General features: G+C 39.9%; 28 non-coding genes and 48 pseudogenes across 28 annotated transcripts; all 76 read right to left on the bottom strand.

Moving 5' to 3' along the window:
- Positions 1 to 62: 62 nt before the first annotated feature.
- Positions 63 to 181, bottom strand: LOC143456831 (5S ribosomal RNA). Its single transcript, XR_013117091.1, has one exon. It is a non-coding gene; the product is annotated as a 5S ribosomal RNA (ribosomal RNA).
- Positions 182 to 291: 110 nt separating this feature from the next.
- Positions 292 to 410, bottom strand: LOC143455057 (5S ribosomal RNA). Its single transcript, XR_013116654.1, has one exon. It is a non-coding gene; the product is annotated as a 5S ribosomal RNA (ribosomal RNA).
- Positions 411 to 520: 110 nt separating this feature from the next.
- Positions 521 to 639, bottom strand: LOC143456371 (5S ribosomal RNA; annotated as a pseudogene).
- A 110-nt stretch (positions 640 to 749) lies between these two features.
- LOC143455653 (5S ribosomal RNA) lies at positions 750 to 868 on the bottom strand (annotated as a pseudogene).
- A 110-nt stretch (positions 869 to 978) lies between these two features.
- Positions 979 to 1097, bottom strand: LOC143455555 (5S ribosomal RNA; annotated as a pseudogene).
- A 110-nt stretch (positions 1098 to 1207) lies between these two features.
- On the bottom strand, positions 1208 to 1326 carry LOC143456817 (5S ribosomal RNA; annotated as a pseudogene).
- A 110-nt stretch (positions 1327 to 1436) lies between these two features.
- LOC143456296 (5S ribosomal RNA) lies at positions 1437 to 1555 on the bottom strand (annotated as a pseudogene).
- A 110-nt stretch (positions 1556 to 1665) lies between these two features.
- LOC143457096 (5S ribosomal RNA) lies at positions 1666 to 1784 on the bottom strand (annotated as a pseudogene).
- A 110-nt stretch (positions 1785 to 1894) lies between these two features.
- LOC143456977 (5S ribosomal RNA) lies at positions 1895 to 2003 on the bottom strand (annotated as a pseudogene).
- Positions 2004 to 2113: 110 nt separating this feature from the next.
- LOC143455967 (5S ribosomal RNA) lies at positions 2114 to 2232 on the bottom strand (annotated as a pseudogene).
- Positions 2233 to 2342: 110 nt separating this feature from the next.
- LOC143455609 (5S ribosomal RNA) lies at positions 2343 to 2461 on the bottom strand (annotated as a pseudogene).
- Positions 2462 to 2571: 110 nt separating this feature from the next.
- On the bottom strand, positions 2572 to 2690 carry LOC143455608 (5S ribosomal RNA; annotated as a pseudogene).
- Positions 2691 to 2800: 110 nt separating this feature from the next.
- On the bottom strand, positions 2801 to 2919 carry LOC143455572 (5S ribosomal RNA; annotated as a pseudogene).
- Positions 2920 to 3029: 110 nt separating this feature from the next.
- Positions 3030 to 3148, bottom strand: LOC143454710 (5S ribosomal RNA). The gene has a single exon (XR_013116320.1). It is a non-coding gene; the product is annotated as a 5S ribosomal RNA (ribosomal RNA).
- A 110-nt stretch (positions 3149 to 3258) lies between these two features.
- On the bottom strand, positions 3259 to 3367 carry LOC143456969 (5S ribosomal RNA; annotated as a pseudogene).
- A 110-nt stretch (positions 3368 to 3477) lies between these two features.
- LOC143455668 (5S ribosomal RNA) lies at positions 3478 to 3596 on the bottom strand (annotated as a pseudogene).
- A 110-nt stretch (positions 3597 to 3706) lies between these two features.
- LOC143454134 (5S ribosomal RNA) lies at positions 3707 to 3825 on the bottom strand. The gene has a single exon (XR_013115773.1). It is a non-coding gene; the product is annotated as a 5S ribosomal RNA (ribosomal RNA).
- Positions 3826 to 3935: 110 nt separating this feature from the next.
- On the bottom strand, positions 3936 to 4054 carry LOC143456021 (5S ribosomal RNA; annotated as a pseudogene).
- Positions 4055 to 4164: 110 nt separating this feature from the next.
- Positions 4165 to 4283, bottom strand: LOC143455471 (5S ribosomal RNA; annotated as a pseudogene).
- Positions 4284 to 4394: 111 nt separating this feature from the next.
- LOC143456590 (5S ribosomal RNA) lies at positions 4395 to 4513 on the bottom strand (annotated as a pseudogene).
- Positions 4514 to 4623: 110 nt separating this feature from the next.
- On the bottom strand, positions 4624 to 4742 carry LOC143453687 (5S ribosomal RNA). The gene has a single exon (XR_013115345.1). It is a non-coding gene; the product is annotated as a 5S ribosomal RNA (ribosomal RNA).
- A 111-nt stretch (positions 4743 to 4853) lies between these two features.
- LOC143456174 (5S ribosomal RNA) lies at positions 4854 to 4972 on the bottom strand (annotated as a pseudogene).
- A 110-nt stretch (positions 4973 to 5082) lies between these two features.
- Positions 5083 to 5201, bottom strand: LOC143453829 (5S ribosomal RNA). The gene has a single exon (XR_013115480.1). It is a non-coding gene; the product is annotated as a 5S ribosomal RNA (ribosomal RNA).
- A 110-nt stretch (positions 5202 to 5311) lies between these two features.
- Positions 5312 to 5430, bottom strand: LOC143456464 (5S ribosomal RNA; annotated as a pseudogene).
- A 110-nt stretch (positions 5431 to 5540) lies between these two features.
- On the bottom strand, positions 5541 to 5659 carry LOC143457167 (5S ribosomal RNA; annotated as a pseudogene).
- Positions 5660 to 5770: 111 nt separating this feature from the next.
- LOC143456585 (5S ribosomal RNA) lies at positions 5771 to 5879 on the bottom strand (annotated as a pseudogene).
- A 110-nt stretch (positions 5880 to 5989) lies between these two features.
- LOC143456680 (5S ribosomal RNA) lies at positions 5990 to 6108 on the bottom strand (annotated as a pseudogene).
- A 110-nt stretch (positions 6109 to 6218) lies between these two features.
- LOC143455965 (5S ribosomal RNA) lies at positions 6219 to 6337 on the bottom strand (annotated as a pseudogene).
- A 110-nt stretch (positions 6338 to 6447) lies between these two features.
- LOC143454945 (5S ribosomal RNA) lies at positions 6448 to 6566 on the bottom strand. The gene has a single exon (XR_013116546.1). It is a non-coding gene; the product is annotated as a 5S ribosomal RNA (ribosomal RNA).
- Positions 6567 to 6676: 110 nt separating this feature from the next.
- Positions 6677 to 6795, bottom strand: LOC143453610 (5S ribosomal RNA). The gene has a single exon (XR_013115270.1). It is a non-coding gene; the product is annotated as a 5S ribosomal RNA (ribosomal RNA).
- Positions 6796 to 6905: 110 nt separating this feature from the next.
- Positions 6906 to 7014, bottom strand: LOC143456583 (5S ribosomal RNA; annotated as a pseudogene).
- A 110-nt stretch (positions 7015 to 7124) lies between these two features.
- On the bottom strand, positions 7125 to 7243 carry LOC143456065 (5S ribosomal RNA; annotated as a pseudogene).
- Positions 7244 to 7353: 110 nt separating this feature from the next.
- LOC143457011 (5S ribosomal RNA) lies at positions 7354 to 7472 on the bottom strand (annotated as a pseudogene).
- A 110-nt stretch (positions 7473 to 7582) lies between these two features.
- Positions 7583 to 7701, bottom strand: LOC143454936 (5S ribosomal RNA). The gene has a single exon (XR_013116537.1). It is a non-coding gene; the product is annotated as a 5S ribosomal RNA (ribosomal RNA).
- A 110-nt stretch (positions 7702 to 7811) lies between these two features.
- On the bottom strand, positions 7812 to 7930 carry LOC143457243 (5S ribosomal RNA; annotated as a pseudogene).
- A 110-nt stretch (positions 7931 to 8040) lies between these two features.
- Positions 8041 to 8159, bottom strand: LOC143453815 (5S ribosomal RNA). The gene has a single exon (XR_013115466.1). It is a non-coding gene; the product is annotated as a 5S ribosomal RNA (ribosomal RNA).
- A 110-nt stretch (positions 8160 to 8269) lies between these two features.
- LOC143456582 (5S ribosomal RNA) lies at positions 8270 to 8378 on the bottom strand (annotated as a pseudogene).
- A 111-nt stretch (positions 8379 to 8489) lies between these two features.
- LOC143456624 (5S ribosomal RNA) lies at positions 8490 to 8608 on the bottom strand (annotated as a pseudogene).
- A 110-nt stretch (positions 8609 to 8718) lies between these two features.
- On the bottom strand, positions 8719 to 8837 carry LOC143455964 (5S ribosomal RNA; annotated as a pseudogene).
- Positions 8838 to 8947: 110 nt separating this feature from the next.
- On the bottom strand, positions 8948 to 9066 carry LOC143455083 (5S ribosomal RNA). The gene has a single exon (XR_013116678.1). It is a non-coding gene; the product is annotated as a 5S ribosomal RNA (ribosomal RNA).
- A 110-nt stretch (positions 9067 to 9176) lies between these two features.
- LOC143453814 (5S ribosomal RNA) lies at positions 9177 to 9295 on the bottom strand. The gene has a single exon (XR_013115465.1). It is a non-coding gene; the product is annotated as a 5S ribosomal RNA (ribosomal RNA).
- A 110-nt stretch (positions 9296 to 9405) lies between these two features.
- On the bottom strand, positions 9406 to 9514 carry LOC143456770 (5S ribosomal RNA; annotated as a pseudogene).
- Positions 9515 to 9624: 110 nt separating this feature from the next.
- Positions 9625 to 9743, bottom strand: LOC143455082 (5S ribosomal RNA). Its single transcript, XR_013116677.1, has one exon. It is a non-coding gene; the product is annotated as a 5S ribosomal RNA (ribosomal RNA).
- A 110-nt stretch (positions 9744 to 9853) lies between these two features.
- LOC143456729 (5S ribosomal RNA) lies at positions 9854 to 9972 on the bottom strand (annotated as a pseudogene).
- A 110-nt stretch (positions 9973 to 10082) lies between these two features.
- On the bottom strand, positions 10083 to 10201 carry LOC143454840 (5S ribosomal RNA). The gene has a single exon (XR_013116445.1). It is a non-coding gene; the product is annotated as a 5S ribosomal RNA (ribosomal RNA).
- Positions 10202 to 10311: 110 nt separating this feature from the next.
- Positions 10312 to 10430, bottom strand: LOC143457034 (5S ribosomal RNA; annotated as a pseudogene).
- A 110-nt stretch (positions 10431 to 10540) lies between these two features.
- LOC143453813 (5S ribosomal RNA) lies at positions 10541 to 10659 on the bottom strand. Its single transcript, XR_013115464.1, has one exon. It is a non-coding gene; the product is annotated as a 5S ribosomal RNA (ribosomal RNA).
- Positions 10660 to 10769: 110 nt separating this feature from the next.
- On the bottom strand, positions 10770 to 10878 carry LOC143456581 (5S ribosomal RNA; annotated as a pseudogene).
- A 110-nt stretch (positions 10879 to 10988) lies between these two features.
- LOC143455658 (5S ribosomal RNA) lies at positions 10989 to 11107 on the bottom strand (annotated as a pseudogene).
- A 110-nt stretch (positions 11108 to 11217) lies between these two features.
- On the bottom strand, positions 11218 to 11336 carry LOC143456365 (5S ribosomal RNA; annotated as a pseudogene).
- A 110-nt stretch (positions 11337 to 11446) lies between these two features.
- Positions 11447 to 11565, bottom strand: LOC143454935 (5S ribosomal RNA). The gene has a single exon (XR_013116536.1). It is a non-coding gene; the product is annotated as a 5S ribosomal RNA (ribosomal RNA).
- A 110-nt stretch (positions 11566 to 11675) lies between these two features.
- On the bottom strand, positions 11676 to 11794 carry LOC143457242 (5S ribosomal RNA; annotated as a pseudogene).
- Positions 11795 to 11904: 110 nt separating this feature from the next.
- On the bottom strand, positions 11905 to 12023 carry LOC143453811 (5S ribosomal RNA). Its single transcript, XR_013115463.1, has one exon. It is a non-coding gene; the product is annotated as a 5S ribosomal RNA (ribosomal RNA).
- Positions 12024 to 12133: 110 nt separating this feature from the next.
- On the bottom strand, positions 12134 to 12242 carry LOC143456580 (5S ribosomal RNA; annotated as a pseudogene).
- Positions 12243 to 12353: 111 nt separating this feature from the next.
- On the bottom strand, positions 12354 to 12472 carry LOC143456623 (5S ribosomal RNA; annotated as a pseudogene).
- Positions 12473 to 12582: 110 nt separating this feature from the next.
- Positions 12583 to 12701, bottom strand: LOC143455963 (5S ribosomal RNA; annotated as a pseudogene).
- Positions 12702 to 12811: 110 nt separating this feature from the next.
- Positions 12812 to 12930, bottom strand: LOC143455081 (5S ribosomal RNA). Its single transcript, XR_013116676.1, has one exon. It is a non-coding gene; the product is annotated as a 5S ribosomal RNA (ribosomal RNA).
- A 110-nt stretch (positions 12931 to 13040) lies between these two features.
- LOC143453810 (5S ribosomal RNA) lies at positions 13041 to 13159 on the bottom strand. Its single transcript, XR_013115462.1, has one exon. It is a non-coding gene; the product is annotated as a 5S ribosomal RNA (ribosomal RNA).
- A 110-nt stretch (positions 13160 to 13269) lies between these two features.
- On the bottom strand, positions 13270 to 13378 carry LOC143456769 (5S ribosomal RNA; annotated as a pseudogene).
- Positions 13379 to 13488: 110 nt separating this feature from the next.
- Positions 13489 to 13607, bottom strand: LOC143455080 (5S ribosomal RNA). Its single transcript, XR_013116675.1, has one exon. It is a non-coding gene; the product is annotated as a 5S ribosomal RNA (ribosomal RNA).
- A 110-nt stretch (positions 13608 to 13717) lies between these two features.
- Positions 13718 to 13836, bottom strand: LOC143456955 (5S ribosomal RNA; annotated as a pseudogene).
- A 110-nt stretch (positions 13837 to 13946) lies between these two features.
- LOC143454839 (5S ribosomal RNA) lies at positions 13947 to 14065 on the bottom strand. The gene has a single exon (XR_013116444.1). It is a non-coding gene; the product is annotated as a 5S ribosomal RNA (ribosomal RNA).
- Positions 14066 to 14175: 110 nt separating this feature from the next.
- Positions 14176 to 14294, bottom strand: LOC143457095 (5S ribosomal RNA; annotated as a pseudogene).
- A 110-nt stretch (positions 14295 to 14404) lies between these two features.
- On the bottom strand, positions 14405 to 14523 carry LOC143453809 (5S ribosomal RNA). The gene has a single exon (XR_013115461.1). It is a non-coding gene; the product is annotated as a 5S ribosomal RNA (ribosomal RNA).
- A 110-nt stretch (positions 14524 to 14633) lies between these two features.
- On the bottom strand, positions 14634 to 14742 carry LOC143456579 (5S ribosomal RNA; annotated as a pseudogene).
- A 110-nt stretch (positions 14743 to 14852) lies between these two features.
- LOC143455022 (5S ribosomal RNA) lies at positions 14853 to 14971 on the bottom strand. Its single transcript, XR_013116621.1, has one exon. It is a non-coding gene; the product is annotated as a 5S ribosomal RNA (ribosomal RNA).
- A 110-nt stretch (positions 14972 to 15081) lies between these two features.
- Positions 15082 to 15200, bottom strand: LOC143454119 (5S ribosomal RNA). The gene has a single exon (XR_013115759.1). It is a non-coding gene; the product is annotated as a 5S ribosomal RNA (ribosomal RNA).
- A 109-nt stretch (positions 15201 to 15309) lies between these two features.
- On the bottom strand, positions 15310 to 15428 carry LOC143454473 (5S ribosomal RNA). The gene has a single exon (XR_013116093.1). It is a non-coding gene; the product is annotated as a 5S ribosomal RNA (ribosomal RNA).
- Positions 15429 to 15538: 110 nt separating this feature from the next.
- LOC143454112 (5S ribosomal RNA) lies at positions 15539 to 15657 on the bottom strand. The gene has a single exon (XR_013115753.1). It is a non-coding gene; the product is annotated as a 5S ribosomal RNA (ribosomal RNA).
- Positions 15658 to 15767: 110 nt separating this feature from the next.
- LOC143453793 (5S ribosomal RNA) lies at positions 15768 to 15886 on the bottom strand. Its single transcript, XR_013115446.1, has one exon. It is a non-coding gene; the product is annotated as a 5S ribosomal RNA (ribosomal RNA).
- A 110-nt stretch (positions 15887 to 15996) lies between these two features.
- On the bottom strand, positions 15997 to 16115 carry LOC143455403 (5S ribosomal RNA; annotated as a pseudogene).
- Positions 16116 to 16225: 110 nt separating this feature from the next.
- Positions 16226 to 16344, bottom strand: LOC143456020 (5S ribosomal RNA; annotated as a pseudogene).
- A 110-nt stretch (positions 16345 to 16454) lies between these two features.
- On the bottom strand, positions 16455 to 16573 carry LOC143454826 (5S ribosomal RNA). The gene has a single exon (XR_013116432.1). It is a non-coding gene; the product is annotated as a 5S ribosomal RNA (ribosomal RNA).
- Positions 16574 to 16683: 110 nt separating this feature from the next.
- On the bottom strand, positions 16684 to 16802 carry LOC143456700 (5S ribosomal RNA; annotated as a pseudogene).
- A 110-nt stretch (positions 16803 to 16912) lies between these two features.
- LOC143456512 (5S ribosomal RNA) lies at positions 16913 to 17031 on the bottom strand (annotated as a pseudogene).
- A 110-nt stretch (positions 17032 to 17141) lies between these two features.
- Positions 17142 to 17260, bottom strand: LOC143456101 (5S ribosomal RNA; annotated as a pseudogene).
- Between the last annotated feature and the right edge of the window lie 24 nt (positions 17261 to 17284).

Here is a 17284-nt window from a genome sequence, read left to right as displayed (position 1 = left end):
AGGAAATTCAAAAAAGTAAACAGATGTTATAAATTTAATTGAATTATACAGCATGACTAAAATGCTTACAACACCCGGTATTCCCAGGCGGTCACCCATCCAAGTACTAACCGGGCCCGAGGTTGCTTAACTTCCGAGATCGAACGAGATCGGGTCTACTCAACCCGGTATGGTCGTAGGCAATTTCAAAAGAAAGAAAATGACATTTTCAATTCTAATTCGATTGCATAAGAAATACAAAAACGCAAACAGTTGCTATAAAAATAATTGAAATATACAGCATGACTAAAATGCTTACAACAACCGGGATTCCCAGGCAGTCACCCATCCAACTACTAACCGGGCCCGAGGTTGCTTAACTTCCGAGATCGAACGAGATCGGGTCTACTCAACCTGGTATGGTCGTAGGCGATTTCAAATGAAAGAAAATGGCTTTATGAATTCAAATTCGATTGCATAGGAAATTCAAAAAAGCAAATAGTTGCTAAAAATTGAATTGAAATATACAGCATGACTAAAATGCTTACAACACCCGGTATTCCCAGGCGGTCACCCATCCAAGTACTAACAGGGCCCGAGGTTGCTTAACTTCCAAGATCGAACGAGATCAGGTCTACTCAAACTGGTATGGTCGTAGACGATTTCAAATGAAGAAAAATGGTCTTTCCAAATCAAATTCGATTGCATAGGAAATTCAAAAAAGCAAATAGTTGCTATAAATTTGATTGAAATATACAGCATGAATAAAATGCTTACAACACCCGGTATTCTCAGGCGGTCACCCATCCAAGTACTAACCGGGCCCGAGGTTGCTTAACTTCCGAGATCGACCGAGATCAGGTCTACTTAACCTGGTATGGTCGTAGGCGATTTCAAAAGAAAGAAAATGGCATTTTCAATTCTAATTCGATTGCATAGGAAATTCAAAAAAGCAAATAGTTGCTAAAAATTTAATTGAAGTATACAGCATGACTAAAATGCTTACAGCACCTGGTATTCCCAGGCGGTCACCCATCCAAGTACTAACCGGGCACGAGGTTGCTTAACTTCCGAGATCGAACGAGATCGGGTCTACTTAACCTGGTATGGTCGTAGGCGATTTCAAAAGAAAGAAAATGGCTATTTGATATCTAATTCGATTGCATAGGAAATTTAAAAAAGCAAATAGTTGCTAAAAATTGAATTGAAATATACAGCATGACTAAAATGCTTACAACACCCGTTATTCCCAGGTGGTCACCCATCCAAGTACTAACCGGGCCCGAGGTTGCTTAACTTCCGAGATCGAACGAGATCGGGTCTACTCATTCTATTATGGTCGTAGGTGATTTCAAATGAAATAAAATGGCATTTTCAATTCTAATTCGATTGCATAGGAAATTCAAAAAAGTAAACAGATGTTATAAAAATAATTGAAGTATACAGCATGACTAAAACGCTTACAAACCACGGTATTCCCAGGCGGTCACCCATCCAAGTACTAACCGGGACCGAGGTTGCTTAACTTCCGAGATCGAACGAGATCGGGTCTACTCAACCTGGTATGGTCGTAGACGATTTCAAATGAAAGAAAATGGTCTTTCCAATTCTAATTCGATTGCATAGGAAATTCAAAAAAGCAAATAGTTGCTATAAATTTGATTGAAATGTACAGCATGACTAAAATGCTTACAACACACGGTATTCCCAGGCGGTCACCCATCCAAGTACTAACCGGTCACGAGGTTGCTTAACTTCCGAGATCGAACGAGATCGGTTCTACTCAACCTGGTATGGTGGTAGGCGAATTCAAAAGAAAGAAAATGGCTTTATGAATTCTAATTCGATTGCATAGGAAATTCAAAAAAGCAAATAGTTGCTAAAAATTGAATTGAAATATACAGCATGACTAAAATGCTTACAACACCCGGTATTCCCAGGCGGTCACCCATCCAAGTACTAACAGGGCCCGAGGTTGCTTAACTTCCGTGATCGGGTATACTCAACCTGGTATGGTCGTAGGCGATTTCAAAAAAAAGAAAATGGCATTTTCAATTCTAATTGGATTGCATAGGAAATTAAAAAACGCAAACAGTTGCTAGACATTTGATTGAAATATACAGCATGATTAAAATGCTTACAACACCCGGTATTCCCAGGCGGTCAATCATCCAAGTACTAACAGGGCCCGAGGTTGCTTAACTTCCGAGATCGAACGAGATCGGGTCTACTCAACCTGGTATGGTCGTAGGCGATTTCAAATGAAAGAAAATGGCATTTCCAATTCTAATTCGATTGCATAGGAAATTCAAAAAAGCAAATAGTTGCTATAAATTTGATTGAAATATACAGCATGACTAAAATGCTTACAACACCCGTTATTCCCAGGCGGTCACCCATCCAAATATTAACCGGGCCCGAGGTTGCTTAACTTCCGAGATCGAACGAGATCGGGTCTACTCAACCTGGTATGGTCGTAGACGATTTCAAATGAAAGAAAATGGTCTTTCCAATTCTAATTCGATTGCATAGGAAATTCAAAAAAGCAAATAGTTGCTATAAATTCGATTGAAATGTACAGCATGACTAAAATGCTTACAACACCCGTTATTCCCAGGCGGTCACCCATCCAAATATTAACCGGGCCCGAGGTTGCTTAACTTCCGAGATCGAACGAGATCGGGTCTACTCAACCTGGTATGGTCGTAGACGATTTCAAATGAAAGAAAATAGTCTTTCCAATTCTAATTCGATTGCATAAGAAATACAAAAACGCAAACAGTTGCTATAAAATTGATTGAAATATACAGCATGACTAAAATGCTTACAACACCCGGTATTCCCAGGCGGTCAACCATCCAAGTACTAACAGGGCCCGAGGTTGCTTAACTTCCGAGATCGAACGAGATCAGGTCTGCTCAACCTGGTATGGTCGTAGGCGATTTCAAATAAAATAAAATGGCCTTTTCAATTCTAAATCGATTGCATAGGAAATTCAAAAAAGCAAATAGTTGCTAAAATTTTAATTGAAATATACAGCATGATTAAAATTCTTACAGCACCCGGTATTCCCAGGCGGTCACCCATCCAAGTACTAACCGGGCCCGAGGTTGCTTAACTTCCGAGATCGAACGAGATCGGGTCTACTCAACCTGGTATGGTCGTAGGCGATTTCAAAAGAATAAAATCGGCTTTATGAATTCTAATTCGATTGCATAGGAAATTCAAAAAAGCAAATAGTTGCTAAAAATTGAATTGAAATATACAGCATGACTAAAATGCTTACAACACCCGGTATTCCCAAGCGGTCACCTATCCAAGTACTAACAGGGCCCGAGGTTGCTTAACTTCCGAGATCGGGTATACTCAACCTGGTATGGTCGTAGGCGATTTCAAAAAAAAGAAAAGGGCATTTTCGATTAGAATTCGATTGCATAGGAAATTAAAAAACGCAAACAGTTGCTAGACATTTGATTGAAATATACAGCATGACTAAAATGCTTACAACACCCGGTATTCCCAATCGGTCAACCATCCAAGTACTAACAGGGCCCGAGGTTGCTTAACTTCCGAGATCGAACGAGATCGGGTCTACTCAACCTGGTATGGTCGTAGGCGATTTCAAATGAAAGAAAATGGTCTTTCCAATTCTAATTCGATTGCATAGGAAATTCAAAAAAGCAAATAGTTGCTAAAAATTTAATTGAAATATACAGCATGATTAAAATGCTTACAGCACCCGTTCTTCCCAGGCGGTCACCCATCCAAGTACTAACCGGGCCCGAGGTTGCTTAACTTCCGAGATCGAACGAGATCGGGTTTACTCAACCTGGTATGGTCGTAGGCGATTTCAAAAGAATAAAAATGGCTTTATCAATTCTAATTCGATTGCATAGGAAATTCAAAAAAGCAAATAGTTGCTAAAAATTGAATTGAAATATACAGCATGACTAAAATGCTTACAACACCCGGTATTCCCAGGCGGTCACCCATCCAAGTACTAACAGGGCCCGAGGTTGCTTAACTTCCAAGATCGAACGAGATCGGGTCTACTCAAACTGGTATGGTCGTAGACGATTTCAAATGAAGAAAAATGGTCTTTCCAAATCTAATTCGATTGCATAGGAAATTCAAAAAAGCAAATAGTTGCTATAAGTTTGATTGAAATATACAGCATGAATAAAATGCTTACAACACCAGGTATTCCCAGGCGGTCACCCATCCAAGTACTAACAGGGCCCGAGGTTGCTTAACTTCCGAAATCGAACGAGATCAGGTCTACTCAACCTGGTATGGTCGTAGGCTATTTCAAAAGAAAGAAAATGGCATTTTCAATTCTAATTCGATTGCATAGGAAATTCAAAAAAAGCAAATAGTTGCTAAAAATTTAATTGAAGTATACAGCATGACTAAAATGCTTACAGCACCTGGTATTCCCAGCTATTCACCCATCCAAGTACTAACCGGGCACGAGGTTGCTTAACTTCCGAGATCGAACGAGATCGGGTTTACTCAACCTGGTATGGTCGTAGGCGATTTCAAATGAAAGAAAATGTTATTATGAATTCTAATTCGATTGCATAGGAAATTCAAAAAAGTAAACAGATGTTATAAATTTAATTGAATTATACAGCATGACTAAAATGCTTACAACACCCGGTATTCCCAGGCGGTCACCCATCCAAGTACTAACCGAGCCCGAGGTTGCTTAACTTCCGAGATCGAACGAGATCGGGTCTACTCAACCCGGTATGGTCGTAGGCAATTTCAAAAGAAAGAAAATGACATTTTCACTTCTTATTCGATTGCATAGGAAATTCAAAAAAAGCAAATAGTTGCTAAAAATTTAATTGAAGTATACAGCATGACTAAAATGCTTACAGCACCTGGTATTCCCAGCTGGTCACCCATCCAAGTACTAACCGGGCACGAGGTTGCTTAACTTCCGAGATCGAACGAGATCGGGTCTACTCAAACTGGTATGGTCGTAGACGATTTCAAATGAAGAAAAATGGTCTTTCCAAATCAAATTCGATTGCATAGGAAATTCAAAAAAGCAAATAGTTGCTATAAATTTGATTGAAATATACAGCATGAATAGAATGCTTACAACACCCGGTATTCCCAGGCGGTCACCCATCCTAGTATTACCCGGGCCCGAGGTTGCTTAACTTCTGAGATCGAACGAGATCAGGTCTACTCAACCTGGTATGGTCGTAGGCGATTTCAAAAGAAAGAAAATGGCTTTATCAATTCTAATTCGATTGCATAGGAAATTTAAAAAAGCAAATAGTTGCTAAAAATTGAATTGAAATATACAGCATGACTAAAAGGCTTACAACACCCGTTATTCTCAGGTGGTCACCCATCCAAGTACTAACCGGGCCCGAGGTTGCTTAACTTCCGAGATCGAACGAGATCGGGTCTACTCATTCTGTTATGGTCGTAGGTGATTTCAAATGAAAGAAAATGGCATTTTCAATTCTAATTCGATTGCATAGGAAATTCAAAAAAGTAAACAGATGTTATAAAAATAATTGAAGTATACAGCATGACTAAAACTCTTACAAAACACGGTATTCCCAGGCGGTCACCCATCCAAGTACTAACAGGGACCGAGGTTGCTTAACTTCCGAGATCGAACGAGATCAGGTCTACTCAACCTGGTATGGTCGTAGGCGATTTCAAAAGAATAAAAATGGCTTTATGAATTCAAGTTCGATTGCATAGGAAATTCAAAAAAGCAAATAGTTTCCAAAAAATTGAATTGAAATATACAGCATGACTAAAATGCTTACAACACCCGGTATTCCCAGGCGGTCACCCATCCAAGTACTAACAGGGCCCGAGGTTGCTTAACTTCCGAGATCGGGTATACTCAACCTGGTATGGTCGTAGGCGATTTCAAAAAAAAGAAAAGGGCATTTTCAATTCTAATTGGATTGCATAGGAAATTAAAAAACGCAAACAGTTGCTAGACATTTGATTGAAATATACAGCATGATTAAAATGCTTACAACACACGGTATTCCCAGGCGGTCAATCATCCAAGTACTAACAGGGCCCGAGGTTGCTTAACTTCCGAGATCGAACGAGATCGGGTCTACTCAACCTGGTATGGTCGTAGGCGATTTCAAATGAAAGAAAATGGTCTTTCCAATTCTAATTCGATTGCATAGGAAATTAAAAAATGCAAACAGTTGCTAGACATTTGATTGAAATATACAGCATGATTAAAATGCTTACAACACCCGGTATTCCCAGGCGGTCAATCATCCAAGTACTAACAGGGCCCGAGGTTGCTTAACTTCCGAGATCGAACGAGATCGGGTCTACTCAACCTGGTATGGTCGTAGGCGATTGCAAATGAAAGAAAATGGTTTTTCCAATTCTAATTCGATTGCATAGGAAATTAAAAAACGCAAACAGTTGCTAGACATTTGATTGAAATATACAGCATGACTAAAATGCTTACAACACCCGGTATTCCCAGGCGGTCACCCATCCAAGTACTAACAGAGCCCGAGGTTGCTTAACTTCCGAGATCGAACGAGATCGGGTCTACTCAACCTGGTATGGTCGTAGGCGATTTCAAATGAAAGAAAATGGTCTTTCCAATTCTAATTCGATTGCATAGGAAATTCAAAAAAGCAAATAGTTGCTAAAAATTTAATTGAAATATACAGCATGATTAAAATGCTTACAGCACCCGGTATTCCCAGGCGGTCACCCATCCAAGTACTAACCGGGCCCGAGGTTGCTTAACTTCCGAGATCGAACGAGATCGGGTTTACTCAACCTGGTATGGTCGTAGGCGATTTCAAAAGAATAAAAATGGCTTTATGAATTCTAATTCGATTGCATAGGAAATTCAAAAAAGCAAATAGTTGCTAAAAATTGAATTGAAATATAAAGCATGACTAAAATGCTTACAACACCCGGTATTCCCAGGCGGTCACCCATCCAAGTACTAACAGGGCCCGAGGTTGCTTAACTTCCGAGATCGGGTATACTCAACCTGGTATGGTCGTAGGCGATTTCAAAAAAAAGAAAAGGACATTTTCAATTAGAATTCGATTGCATAGGAAATTAAAAAACGCAAACAGTTGCTAGACATTTGATTGAAATATACAGCATGACTAAAATGCTTACAACACCCGGTATTCCCAGGCGGTCAACCATCCAAGTACTAACAGGGCACGAGGTTGCTTAACTTCCGAGATCGAACGAGATCGGGTCTACTCAACCTGGTATGGTCGTAGGCGATTTCAAATGAAAGAAAATGATCTTTCCAATTCTAATTCGATTGCATAGGAAATTCAAAAAAGCAAATAGTTGCTATAAATTTAATTGAAATATACAGCATGACTAAAATGCTTAAAACAACCGTTATTCCCAGGCGGTCACCCATCCAAGTATTAACCGGGCCCGAGGTTGCTTAACTACCGAGATCGAACGAGATCGGGTCTACTCAACCTGGTATGGACGTAGACGATTTCAAATGAAAGAAAATGGTCTTTCCAATTCTAATTCGATTGCATAGGAAATTCAAAAAAGCAAATAGTTGCTATAAATTTGATTGAAATATACAGCATGACTAAAATGCTTACAACACACGGTATTCCCAGGCGGTCACCCATCCAAGTACTAACCGGGCCCGAGGTTGCTTAACTTCCGAGATCGAACGAGAACGGGTCTATTCAACCCGGTATGGTCGTAGGCAATTTCAAAAGAAAGAAAATGGCATATTCAATTATAATTCGATTGCATAAGAAATACAAAAACGCAAACAGTTGCTATAAAAATAATTGAAATATACAGCATGACTAAAATGCTTACAATACCCGGTATTCCCAGGCGGTCAACCATCCAAGTACTAACAGGGCCCGAGGTTACTTAACATCCGAGATCAAACGAGATAAGGTCTGCTCAACCTGGTATGGTCGTAGGCGATTTCAAAAGAAAGAAAATGGCCTTTTCAATTCTAAATCGATTGCATAGGAAATTCAAAAAAGCAAATAGTTGCTAAAAATTTAATTGAAATATACAGCATGATTAAAATGCTTACAGCACCCGGTATTCCCAGGCGGTCACCCATCCAAGTACTAACCGGGCCCGAGGTTGCTTAACTTCCGAGATCGAACGAGATCGGGTCTACTCAACCTGGTATGGTCGTAGGCGATTTCAAAAGAATAAAAATGGCTTTATGAATTCTAATTCGATTGCATGGGAAATTCAAATAAGCAAATAGTTGCTAAAAATTGAATTGAAATATACAGCATGACTAAAATGCTTACAACACCCGGTATTCCCAGGCGGTCACCCATCCAAGTACTAACAGGGCCCGAGGTTGCTTAACTTCCGAGATCGGGTATACTCAACCTGGTATGGTCGTAGGCGATTTCAAAAAAAAGAAAAGGGCATTTTCAATTAGAATTCGATTGCATAGGAAATTCAAAAAACGCAAACAGTTGCTAGACATTTTATTGAAATATACAGCATGAATAAAATGCTTACAACACCCGGTATTCCCAGGCGGTCAATCATCCAAGTACTAACAGGGCCCGAGGTTGCTTAACTTCTGAGATCGAACGAGATCGGGTCTACTCAACCTGGTATGGTCGTAGGCGATTTCAAATGAAAGAAAATGGTCTTTCCAATTCTAATTCGATTGCATAGGAAATTAAAAAATGCAAACAGTTGCTAGACATTTGATTGAAATATACAGCATGATTACAATGCTTACAACACCCGGTATTCCCAGGCGGTCAATCATCCAAGTACTAACAGGGCCCGAGGTTGCTTAACTTCCGAGATCGAACGAGATCGGGTCTACTCAACCTGGTATGGTCGTAGGCGATTGCAAATGAAAGAAAATGGTCTTTCCAATTCTAATTCGATTGCATAGGAAATTAAAAAACGCAAACAGTTGCTAGACATTTGATTGAAATATACAGCATGATTAAAATGCTTACAACACCCGGTATTCCCAGGCGGTCAACCATCCAAGTACTAACAGGGCCCGAGGTTGCTTAACTTCCGAGATCGAACGAGATCGGGTCTACTCAACCTGGTATGGTCGTAGGCGATTTCAAATAAAAGAAAATGGTCTTTCCAATTCTAATTCGATTGCATAGGAAATTCAAAAAAGCAAATAGTTGCTAAAAATTTAATTGAAATATACAGCATGATTAAAATGCTTACAGCACCCGGTATTCCCAGGCGGTCACCCATCCAAGTACTAACCGGGCCCGAGGTTGCTTAACTTCCGAGATCGAACGAGATCGGGTCTACTCAACCTGGTATGGTCGTAGGCGATTTCAAATGAAAGAAAATGGTCTTTCCAATTCTAATTCGATTGCATAGGAAATTCAAAAAAGCAAATAGTTGCTAAAAATTTAATTGAAATATACAGCATGACTAAAATGCTTACAACACCCGGTATTCCCAGGCGGTCACCCATCCAAGTACTAACAGGGCCCAAAGTTGCTTAACTTCCGAGATCGGGTATACTCAACCTGGTATGGTCGTAGGCGATTTCAAAAAAAAGAAAAGGACATTTTCAATTAGAATTCGATTGCATAGGAAATTAAAAAACGCAAACAGTTGCTAGACATTTGATTGAAATATACAGCATGACTAAAATGCTTACAACACCCGGTATTCCCAGGCGGTCAACCATCCAAGTACTAACAGGGCCCGAGGTTGCTTAACTTCCGAGATCGAACGAGATCGGGTCTACTCAACCTGGTATGGTCGTAGGCGATTTTAAATGAAAGAAAATGATCTTTCCAATTCTAATTCGATTGCATAGGAAATTCAAAAAAGCAAATAGTTGCTATAAATTTAATTGAAATATAAAGCATGACTAAAATGCTTAAAACACCCGTTATTCCCAGGCGGTCACCCATCCAAGTATTAACCGGGCCCGAGGTTGCTTAACTTCCGAGACCGAACGAGATCGGGTCTACTCAACCTGGTATGGACGTAGACGATTTCAAATGAAAGAAAATGGTCTTTCCAATTCTAATTCGATTGCATAGGAAATTCAAAAAAGCAAATAGTTGCTATAAATTTGATTGAAATATACAGCATGACTAAAATGCTTACAACACACGGTATTCCCAGGCGGTCACCCATCCAAGTACTAACCGGGCCCGAGGTTGCTTAACTTCTGAGATCGAACGAGATCGGGTCTATTCAACCCGGTATGGTCGTAGGCAATTTCAAAAAGAAGAAAATGGCTTTTTCAATTATAATTCGATTGCATAAGAAATACAAAAACGCAAACAGTTGCTATAAAAATAATTGAAATATACAGCATGACTAAAATGCTTACAAAACCCGGTATTCCCAGGCGGTCAACCATCCAAGTACTAACCGGGCCCGAGGTTACTTAACATCCGAGATCGAACGAGATAAGGTCTGCTCAACCTGGTATGGTCGTAGGCGATTTCAAAAGAAGTAAAATGGCCTTTTCAATTCTAAATCGATTGCATAGGAAATTCAAAAAAGCAAATAGTTGCTAAAAATTTAATTGAAATATACAGCATGATTAAAATGCTTACAGCACCCGGTATTCCCAGGCGGTCACCCATCCAAGTACTAACCGGGCCCGAGGTTGCTTAACTTCCGAGATCGAACGAGATCGGGTCTACTCAACCTGGTATGGTCGTAGGCGATTTCAAAAGAATAAAAATGGCTTTATGAATTCTAATTCGATTGCATGGGAAATTCAAATAAGCAAATAGTTGCTAAAAATTGAATTGAAATATACAGCATGACTAAAATGCTTACAACACCCGGTATTCCCAGGCGGTCACCCATCCAAGTACTAACAGGGCCCGAGGTTGCTTAACTTCCGAGATCGGGTATACTCAACCTGGTATGGTCGTAGGCGATTTCAAAAAAAAGAAAAGGGCATTTTCAATTAGAATTCGATTGCATAGGAAATTAAAAAACGCAAACAGTTGCTAGACATTTTATTGAAATATACAGCATGAATAAAATGCTTACAACACCCGGTATTCCCAGGCGGTCAACCATCCAAGTACTAACAGGACCCGAGGTTGCTTAACTTCCGAGATCGAACGAGATCGGGTCTACTCAACCTGGTATGGTCGTAGGCGATTTCAAATGAAAGAAAATGATCTTTCCAATTCTAATTCGATTGCATAGGAAATTCAAAAAAGCAAATAGTTGCTATAAATTTAATTGAAATATACAGCATGACTAAAATGCTTAAAACACCCGTTATTCCCAGGCGGTCACCCATCCAAGTATTAACCGGGCCCGAGGTTGCTTAACTTCCGAGATCGAACGAGATCGGGTCTACTCAACCTGGTATGGACGTAGACGATTTCAAATGAAAGAAAATGGTCTTTCCAATTCTAATTCGATTGCATAGGAAATTCAAAAAAGCAAATAGTTGCTATAAATTTGATTGAAATATACAGCATGACTAAAATGCTTACAACACACGGTATTCCCAGGCGGTCACCCATCCAAGTACTAACCGGGCCCGAGGTTGCTTAACTTCCGAGATCGAACGAGAACGGGTCTATTCAACCCGGTATGGTCGTAGGCAATTTCAAAAGAAAGAAAATGGTATTTTCAATTATAATTCGATTGCATAAGAAATACAAAAACGCAAACAGTTGCTATAAAAATAATTGAAATATACAGCATGACTAAAATGCTTACAATACCCGGTATTCCCAGGCGGTCAACCATCCAAGTACTAACAGGGCCCGAGGTTACTTAACATCCGAGATCAAACGAGATAAGGTCTGCTCAACCTGGTATGGTCGTAGGCGATTTCAAAAGAAATAAAATGGCCTTTTCAATTCTAAATCGATTGCATAGGAAATTCAAAAAAGCAAATAGTTGCTAAAAATTTAATTGAAATATACAGCATGATTAAAATGCTTACAGCACCCGGTATTCCCAGGCGGTCACCCATCCAAGTACTAACCGGGCCCGAGGTTGCTTAACTTCCGAGATCGAACGAGATCGGGTCTACTCAACCTGGTATGGTCGTAGGCGATTTCAAAAGAATAAAAATGGCTTTATGAATTCTAATTCGATTGCATGGGAAATTCAAATAAGCAAATAGTTGCTAAAAATTGAATTGAAATATACAGCATGACTAAAATGCTTACAACACCCGGTATTCCCAGGCGGTCACCCATCCAAGTACTAACAGGGCCCGAGGTTGCTTAACTTCCGAGATCGGGTATACTCAACCTGGTATGGTCGTAGGCGATTTCAAAAAAAAGAAAAGGGCATTTTCAATTAGAATTCGATTGCATAGGAAATTCAAAAAACGCAAACAGTTGCTAGACATTTTATTGAAATATACAGCATGAATAAAATGCTTACAACACCCGGTATTCCCAGGCGGTCAATCATCCAAGTACTAACAGGGCCCGAGGTTGCTTAACTTCTGAGATCGAACGAGATCGGGTCTACTCAACCTGGTATGGTCGTAGGCGATTTCAAATGAAAGAAAATGGTCTTTCCAATTCTAATTCGATTGCATAGGAAATTAAAAAATGCAAACAGTTGCTAGACATTTGATTGAAATATACAGCATGATTACAATGCTTACAACACCCGGTATTCCCAGGCGGTCAATCATCCAAGTACTAACAGGGCCCGAGGTTGCTTAACTTCCGAGATCGAACGAGATCGGGTCTACTCAACCTGGTATGGTCGTAGGCGATTGCAAATGAAAGAAAATGGTCTTTCCAATTCTAATTCGATTGCATAGGAAATTAAAAAACGCAAACAGTTGCTAGACATTTGATTGAAATATACAGCATGACTAAAATGCTTACAACACCCGGTATTCCCAGGCGGTCAACCATCCAAGTACTAACAGGGCCCGAGGTTGCTTAACTTCCGAGATCGAACGAGATCGGGTCTACTCAACCTGGTATGGTCGTAGGCGATTTCAAATGAAAGAAAATGGTCTTTCCAATTCTAATTCGATTGCATAGGAAATTCAAAAAAGCAAATAGTTGCTAAAAATTTAATTGAAATATACAGCATGATTAAAATGCTTACAGCACCCGGTATTCCCAGGCGGTCACCCATCCAAGTACTAACCGGGCCCGAGGTTGCTTAACTTCCGAGATCGAACGAGATCGGGTCTACTCAACCTGGTATGGTCGTAGGCGATTTCAAATGAAAGAAAATGGTCTTTCCAATTCTAATTCGATTGCATAGGAAATTCAAAAAAGCAAATAGTTGCTAAAAATTTAATTGAAATATACAGCATGACTAAAATGCTTACAACACCCGGTATTCCCAGGCGGTCACCCATCCAAGTACTAACAGGGCCCAAAGTTGCTTAACTTCCGAGATCGGGTATACTCAACCTGGTATGGTCGTAGGCGATTTCAAAAAAAAGAAAAGGACATTTTCAATTAGAATTCGATTGCATAGGAAATTAAAAAACGCAAACAGTTGCTAGACATTTGATTGAAATATACAGCATGACTAAAATGCTTACAACACCCGGTATTCCCAGGCGGTCAACCATCCAAGTACTAACAGGGCCCGAGGTTGCTTAACTTCCGAGATCGAACGAGATCGGGTCTACTCAACCTGGTATGGTCGTAGGCGATTTCAAATGAAAGAAAATGATCTTTCCAATTCTAATTCGATTGCATAGGAAATTCAAAAAAGCAAATAGTTGCTATAAATTTAATTGAAATATAAAGCATGACTAAAATGCTTAAAACACCCGTTATTCCCAGGCGGTCAACCATCCAAGTATTAACCGGGCCCGAGGTTGCTTAACTTCCGAGACCGAACGAGATCGGGTCTACTCAACCTGGTATGGACGTAGACGATTTCAAATGAAAGAAAATGGTCTTTCCAATTCTAATTCGATTGCATAGGAAATTCAAAAAAGCAAATAGTTGCTATAAATTTGATTGAAATATACAGCATGACTAAAATGCTTACAACACACGGTATTCCCAGGCGGTCACCCATCCAAGTACTAACCGGGCCCGAGGTTGCTTAACTTCTGAGATCGAACGAGATCGGGTCTATTCAACCCGGTATGGTCGTAGGCAATTTCAAAAAGAAGAAAATGGCTTTTTCAATTATAATTCGATTGCATAAGAAATACAAAAACGCAAACAGTTGCTATAAAAATAATTGAAATATACAGCATGACTAAAATGCTTACAATACCCGGTATTCCCAGGCGGTCAACCATCCAAGTACTAACAGGGCCCGAGGTTGCTTAACATCCGAGATCGAACGAGATAAGGTCTGCTCAACCTGGTATGGTCGTAGGCGATTTCAAAAGAAGTAAAATGGCCTTTTCAATTCTAAATCGATTGCATAGGAAATTCAAAAAAGCAAATAGTTGCTAAAAATTGAATTGAAATATACAGCTTGATTAAAATGCTTACAGCACCCGGTATTCCCAGGCGGTCACCCATCCAAGTACTAACCGGGCCCGAGGTTGCTTAACTTCCGAGATCGAACGAGATCGGGTCTACTCAACCTGGTATGGTCGTAGGCGATTTCAAAAGAATAAAAATGGCTTTATGAATTCTAATTCGATTGCATGGGAAATTCAAATAAGCAAATAGTTGCTAAAAATTGAATTGAAATATACAGCATGACTAAAATGCTTACAACACCCGGTATTCCCAGGCGGTCACCCATCCAAGTACTAACAGGGCCCGAGGTTGCTTAACTTCCGAGATCGGGTATACTCAACCTGGTATGGTCGTAGGCGATTTCAAAAAAAAGAAAAGGGCATTTTCAATTAGAATTCGATTGCATAGGAAATTAAAAAACGCAAACAGTTGCTAGACATTTTATTGAAATATACAGCATGAATAAAATGCTTACAACACCCGGTATTCCCAGGCGGTCAACCATCCAAGTACTAACAGGACCCGAGGTTGCTTAACTTCCGAGATCGAACGAGATCGGGTCTACTCAACCTGGTATGGTCGTAAGCGATTTCAAATGAAGGAAAATGGTCTTTCCAATTCTAATTCGATTGCATAGGAAATTCAAAAAAGCAAATAGTTGCTATAAATTTGATTGAAATATACAGCATGACTAAAATGCTTACAACACCCGTTATTCCCAGGCGGTCACCCATCCAAGTACTAACCGGGCCCGAGGTTGCTTAACTTCCGAGATCGAACGAGATCGGGTCTACTCAACCTGGTATGGTCGTAGACGATTTCAAATGAAAGAAAATGGTCTTTCAATTCTAATTCGATTGCATAGGAAATTCAAAAAAGCAAATAGTTGCTAAAAATTGAATTGAAATATACAGCATGACTAAAATGCTTACAACACCCGTTATTCCCAGGCGGTCACCCATCCAAGTACTAACCGGGCCCGAGGTTGCTTAACTTCCGAGATCGAACGAGATCGGGTCTACTCAACCTGGTATGGTCGTAGGTGATCTCAAATGAAAGAAAATGGCATTTTCAATTCTAATTCGATTACATAGGAAATTCAAAAAAGTAAACAGATGTTATAAAAATAATTGAACTATACAGCATGACTAAAATGCTTACAACACACGGTATTCCCAAGCGGTCACCCATCCAAGTACTAACCGTGCCCGAGGTTGTTTAACTTCCGAGATCGAACGAGATCGGGTCTACTCAACCCGGTATGGTCGTAGGCAATTTCAAAAGAAAGAAAATGGCATTTTCAATTACAATTCGATTGCATAAGAAATACAAAAACGCAAACAGTTGCTATAAAAATAATTGAAATATACAGCATGACAAAAATGCTTACAACACCCGGTATTCCCAGGCGGTCACCCATCCAAGTACTAACCGAGCCCGAGGTTGCTTAACTTCCGAGATCGAACGAGATCGGGTCTACTCAACCCGGTATGGTTGTAGGCAATTTCAAAAGAAAGAAAATGACATTTTCAATTCTAATTCGATTGCATAAAAAATACAAAAACGCAAACAGTTGCTATAAAAATAATTGAAATATACAGCATGACTAAAATGCTTACAACAACCGGGATTCCCAGGCAGTCACCCATTCAACTACTAACCGGGCCCGAGGTTGCTTAACTTCCGAGATCGAACGAGATCGGGTCTACTCAACCTGGTATGGTCGTAGGCGATTTCAAAAGAAAGAAAATGGCTTTATGAATTCTAATTCGATTGCATAGGAAATTCAAAAAAGCAAATAGTTGCTAAAAATTAAATTGAAATATACAGCATGACTAAAATGCTTACAACACCCGGTATTCCCAGGCGGTCACCCATCCAAGTACTAACAGGGCCCGAGGTTGCTTAACTTCCAAGATCGAACGAGATCGGGTCTACTCAAACTGGTATGGTCGTAGACGATTTCAAATGAAGAAAAATGGTCTTTCCAAATCAAATTCGATTGCATAGGAAATTCAAAAAAGCAAATAGTTGCTATAAATTTGATTGAAATATACAGCATGAATAAAATGCTTACAACACCCGTTATTCCCAGGCGGTCACCCATCCAAGTATTAACCGGGCCCGAGGTTGCTTAACTTCTGAGATCGAACGAGATCAGGTCTACTCAACCTGGTATGGTCGTAGGCGATTTCAAAAGAAAGAAAATGGCATTTTCAATTCTAATTCGATTGCATAGGAAATTCAAAAAAGCAAATAGTTGCTAAAAATTTAATTGAAGTATACAGCATGACTAAATTGCTTACAGCACCTGGTATTCCCAGGCGGTCACCCATCCAAGTACTAACCGGGCACGAGGTTGCTTAACTTCCGAGATCGAACGACATCGGGTCTACTTAACCTGGTATGGTCGTAGGCGATTTCAAAAGAAAGAAAATGGCTTTATGAATTCTAATTCGATTGCATAGGAAATTTAAAAAAGCAAATAGTTGCTAAAAATTGAATTGAAATATACAGCATGACTAAAATGCTTACAACACCCGTTATTCCCAGGTGGTCACCCATCCAAGTACTAACCGGGCCCGAGGTTGCTTAACTTCCGAGATCGAACGAGATCGGGTCTACTCATTCTGTTATGGTCGTAGGTGATTTCAAATGAAAGAAAATGGCATTTTCAATTCTAATTCGATTGCATAGGAAATTCAAAAAAGTAAACAGATGTTATAAAAATAATTGAAGTATACAGCATGACTAAAACGCTTACAAAACACGGTATTCCCAGGCGGTCACCCATCCAAGTACTAACCGGGACCGAGGTTGCTTAACTTCCGAGATCGAACGAGATCGGGTCTACTCAACCTGGTATGGTCGTAGGCGATTTCAAAAGAATAAAAATGGCT

The sequence above is a fragment of the Clavelina lepadiformis genome, chromosome 4 (genome assembly GCF_947623445.1).
Source record: "Clavelina lepadiformis chromosome 4, kaClaLepa1.1, whole genome shotgun sequence".
Lineage (NCBI taxonomy): Eukaryota > Metazoa > Chordata > Ascidiacea > Aplousobranchia > Clavelinidae > Clavelina > Clavelina lepadiformis.
Note: the sequence above shows the minus strand (reverse complement) of the source record. Positions and strands in the feature narration are given on the sequence as shown.